The sequence below is a fragment of the Etheostoma spectabile genome, chromosome 23, assembly GCF_008692095.1.
Source record: "Etheostoma spectabile isolate EspeVRDwgs_2016 chromosome 23, UIUC_Espe_1.0, whole genome shotgun sequence".
In the NCBI taxonomy this organism is placed as follows: Eukaryota; Metazoa; Chordata; class Actinopteri; order Perciformes; family Percidae; genus Etheostoma; species Etheostoma spectabile.
Window position 1 is genome coordinate 11,513,542 of NC_045755.1, and position 5,312 is coordinate 11,518,853.

At 38.5% G+C, this 5,312-nt stretch overlaps 1 protein-coding gene across 17 annotated transcripts in view; it reads left to right on the forward strand.

Annotated features, from left to right (window-relative positions):
• Nucleotides 1-5,312, forward strand: part of wnk1b (WNK lysine deficient protein kinase 1b) — an 85,241-nt gene that overhangs the window by 40,635 nt on the left and 39,294 nt on the right. The gene's annotated exons all lie outside the window — the stretch shown is intronic.

Consider the following 5,312-nt stretch of genomic DNA (forward strand, 5'->3'; position numbering starts at 1 on the left):
ACACACACACACACACACACACCTGTGTCCTCTTTACTGTCAAGCCAATACACAGTTTTTCTCTATTGTCAACTTCAAACGGCCTTTCACTGTTGCATCATAAACACATCACATCCCGGCAGAATTTTAGTGCTAAGTGGAGTGTTAGCTAGGGATAGCTAGTGTGTCCTTACATGCACAGTATGTGTCTGTGCCATTTACAGTATATATGTGATCAACTGACTGAGTGCCAGTCTGGTCGGGTTTCTGCATCAAATGCACAAAAAAGGTTTGTCAAGCGCAGGAATCTTGGGGAGACTCCTTTCTATGTGTGTGACAAACTGTATATCTGTGGTTTGCATGTCAATACCATGGGCGTCAATATATCCCTCCCCGAAATTCACTGTCATTGTCCATGCTTTGACCGCATGCCAGTCTCTCTGCTGTACAGAATAGACGTGTGTCTGTGAATGTGATTGTTTAGCTTCTGATACAATAAAAGGACAAATGTGGTGCGTGCCCCACGCAGTGCATCGTGGGACATAGGCCTACCTGCCAACTGCTGCGTCTGCTGCAGATTCCTCTCATTCCTGACAGAGAGAGACAGACAGTGGGAGAGAACAAATGAGGCATATATAACTGGTAGTTATATCCAGTACTCACAGAAAGAGGGAGACAGGCAGTCAAACAGTCTGATACAGGTGATAGTGAGACAGTCAGCTAAAGAAGCAGATAGATGCACAAATAGTCAAGTCAATTGATCAATCTAATTATCCAGTTTAAACTTTATTTATTTATTTCTAAACGACAGTGGGCGCAACTGGTGACACGTGCAAAACTCTAACTTCTCTCTGCACAGCAGCAGTTCAGTGGACCAAACTCTAGTTGGTTTTTCATTTCTTGAACAGTTTTCAAAAGTCTACACACTTATCCCATGACTTTAACCACAACCTGCAACACTGTGGATCTACAGCACTTTGTTCAAATGGTAACACACTGCTGTCATAACTATTCTTGTTTTGGACTTGTTAGAGAACACATACAGTAAAAAATATATTTACTGTGTATATATAGGTAAAGATACCAATATGTCCAGGTGAGATGTAAACACTACCTTTACTACAGTAATGGAGGTTTAATCAAAAAGACCACATTCAGTTGTACTGATGATGCAGGTGCATGGCAAGAGAGGACGTCCAATGTGATGTTGATGAAAACATGCGGCCTGATGCTGGAGAGAGGCAGGATTAGCCCCACAATGCTTTGTTACTATTACGTATTTGTAGTTTGTCATGTTTTTTTTCCAGTAATTACAGAAATTACTACATACAAAATAAAAATATGTATATATTGAAACAAAATGCTGATTTCTAGTCCTTGTTAACCTTAACTGGTTATGTTGTAAAATAAATCCACGTGAAAGAATTACTCTTTTCTAGAAAATATCGATTTGTGTGAAATCACTCAAATTATTAAAACTGTAAAGATTAATTAATTTCTGTATTGGTATTTGATGCTAGTGTTTTTACTTTGTGTGTTCTGAGTGATAGTGTGTGTTGTCTCGATGAATGTTTGGCTGCACTGAGCTTGTTTTGAGATGTTTGTGAAGAGTTGTGTTGCTTGGCGTGAGTTTTGCAGCTGATGTGAACCGTTTAGCTCAGGTGACTGTTGGTAAAACAGACTGTGGTTTGAGTTTTGCACATGTTGCTTCAGTTGTGACCGCCGTTGTTTAGCAGTCAAAAAAAAAAACTGCAGCACAGCACTGCCAAGGACAGTAGCACCCTCCACTGGAAGACTGAAAAATCTTCATACATTTTTTAACAAATGCAGATGCTCTCCATCTTGCATCTCTTTCACACACAGTAAAATTAAGTAAATTTAACCAAAAACATTTAGCTTTCTGTTACTTTCCAATACCTACTTTGTAAAAAAAGAGGGAAGATTATTGGGGACTATTACTTGGATCCTTTAGTATTAAAAAGAAAAAAATTCAATTGTGTATACTGTACAGAACAATATTTAATTTCTGTGGCACCATGAACAATCTTATTATACTACATACAGTATATAATATTATGGCTGCAACTGAAAATTATTTTAAGCCTTGCAACATAATCTCAATCAACTATATATTGTGTATGTACAGTTGAATGACAGTAAAGTCTGTCTAAATCTAAGTCTAAGATTAATCTGCAGATTATTGTTTGGTCAATCAAACCTTAGTCTTGTATTGCCAGATCATCTCCACAGCGCTGTCTATTCTGAGATCTGGCTTGATTTTATTCCTTTAAACCAATCGCGACTGTCCTGGGCGGCATAAAACCCTGATAGCGAATATGGTGAAAAAGAAGGGGTGCCGAATATCAAGCCAGCAATGTACATCTGTGGAGCCAGACAGAAAAAAAGCCCTTAGCCCAAGGTAATGTCTTCATGTATCTTGTTTTGTCCAACCAAAGTTCTAATACCCCAAAATATTCAGTCTACTATCGTAGAAGAGGAAAACCAGCAAATATTCACACTTGGAAAACTGTTCCCAGTAATCTTTAGGCATTTTTGTTTAAAATATTGACTTATTGTAAATTTCTGTCAATCAATCAGTTAATGAACTCTTAAGTGTGTAATGCATGCGCGTACATGTGCAGAATCAAGACTGCACAGTGTTTTGGCTGTAATCTAGATGAAGACTCTGAAATGAGAGCGGGCTGCTGTGAAGTGAAGTGAAGTGAAGTGAAGTGAAGTGGTGGAAAAGGAAAGAGAGGGAGGACTGATATTCAAGATATTATAGGCCCCTTATCTATGTGTGTTCCCTTATCTATGTGTGTCCATAGGTGGATTGGAGTGTGTGTGTGGATGTGGGTGGGTGTTTGTGTGTCCAGTATGCTTATCTGTTCATGCATGTACTGTTTGTGCACTGTACATTTACTGTTCACATACAGTACATACATACGTATATATCTGTATAAATTTACTGTAGGCATGTGTGTTGAAAAGAGAGCATGGTTGAGTGATTGTGCATAAGAGATGCTTTGTGCAGTGTCACTCCAGCAGCACATGCCACAGGGTTTAACTTGTCTGTCAGTTCCAACACTGTTCTCACATCAGAAAGGGATAGAAAGTAAGCAGATACTTCTGTCAAGTAAATTCCTCTATTTAACTTCTAAAGACATAGATAGATGGTAAGAGCCTATATAAGAGAGACACTCATCATTTAAAGCAAACAGTCCCAAATTCCAGTTTGTCATTTGCTTCTTTTGTTTTTCATCTAGTAATAAATTGAGTCTCTTTGAGTTTTGTCGTTTGTCGGACAAAACAAGCAATTTGAAGACATCAACTTGAGCCTTTGGAAAGTGTGATGACAAATTGTAGACCAAACAACAAGTTGATCACTTGAGAAAATCCTCTGCAGCCTAATTAATAATGATAATCATCATTAGATGCAGCACCAGTGTGGTCTTCCTCCATTGTTGGTATGGAATGGGCTGACTGTGATTTTGAATAAAGTTAATTCTATCGTTTGAAGATAATTTTACCTATTGTGAATATATAGCATGGCCAATAATCCTGATGGAGCTAGAGTTAATCATAGGCCAAGGCCACAATAACCTGATTCATAACCTGTTTGTTTTGATTCCACCAGTCAGCAGAGAGGCTGCCTTCTTGCCAGATTGACATTTAATGGCCTCTGTATTGGTGGATGCTGCTGCTGCTGCTCCAAGAGAGACTAATTAAAATAAGGGTTTAAAGCGTAACACATGAAAAGTTCAAGCGATATGTGAGGAGTCTTTGGCGATTAGACCCCATTACGATGGCATCGTTTTACAGGGTAGTCATGCCACCAGCTGTAAAGTAATAATCCGCCTATAGAGCTCAGACACTGGGACCTGTTGGACAGCTGGTTCTGAAGAGTTGATCGCATTGGAAGTGGGTCACAATGATCTGACAACTGAAATGATATGATGGATTTAGCTGTCAAATACAAGTAGTGGAGTAAGAGCTTCAATATTATCCTGTTTAAGTGAAGAGGGGTAGAAGTATAAAGTAGCAGCAAATACTAGAATTTAATTGAAATACCACTGGATAATGACTGTAGTCTACTCTGGTAAAGACACAGGGTCTGTAACTATAAAACTGCAACTTCTACCAGCAGTCTGTGATGCTGAGTCTAGAGTTGTCTGAACGGCTGCTTGCCAGATTAAGACAGATTTGCCGAGTCACTGGGTAGTTCAGTAAGTTGCCAGTTATTCACTATAATTGGCAGATTTAGTATGAGCTAAATTTAAAGTTTGGACGTTGAATTTAATGCAGTAAATAGATCAAGGACTAAAGGATTATTTTGACCAAAGTACTTTAACTAATAACAAGTATCTCAAATCAAAATGTTCAGGCTGCTGTGATGCAGTGAAATTAGCACATACCACTAATCAAAAGCAAAATATGAGGAGTTGTAAAGTGGTTAATCTCATTTGAATCCTCATGGTCTGGGTGATCAGAGGATGAATAACCCTGCTTCGTTGGTTTGTACTTGAATTTAACTAATATTACATAGAAAGAGCTGAGAAGAGCAAGGCAGAACAGTACCCAGCTGACAGGAGAAAATTGGAAACACTTAATATTCAATTAATACTTTAATAATTTGATTAGTTATTCAAGAGTGACAGTCAAATGGATTTTGAATGAGTTCCCAAAGCTCCTAAAGAGAAGTTTTGAAGGAAGCCCTTTCTTCAAATCAAATAAATCAATACAAATAAAAACAACTGCATGTTTGAGTTATTCGGCTAAAATTAAAATCTGGAAGAGCGTTTGTGCAAAATTCCTGTCCTGGTCTCCCTGGCGATCCTGTGGGGTTTCCGCCATTTTTCTCCTACATTCCAAAGACACAAACGAGGTGGGCTGGAGACTCCAGATCACCCACAGATGTGGATCTGTGTTGGATCTGTGTTAGCTCTGGGAATGCCTGGCGGGCAGTCAAAGGGTGTCTTCTTACTTTGAACCCAGCGGGACAGATTGGCATTAAGTGGGGATAGATAATGGGCATCTCCCACTTAGAAACCACATAAAAAAATATCTAATGATTTGCTTTAGCATGGCTACTATTCTTTCATTAGAACATGCTGTGTGACATTTACATGATGATGTGATGAGATGCTTGTGCTTCATTTAGTGTAAAAATGACTAACATGATTGTTTAAAATAGTTGAATTCCTACTTAAATACAATAGCCTTTCGTATGGTCAAATAAATACACACATATCAGTCTAAAGCATGTTCTCAGTCCCCCTGAATAAAGTTCCTGAGTACTAACTGTACTGTGAATCAAGCTCTTTATTTGTATC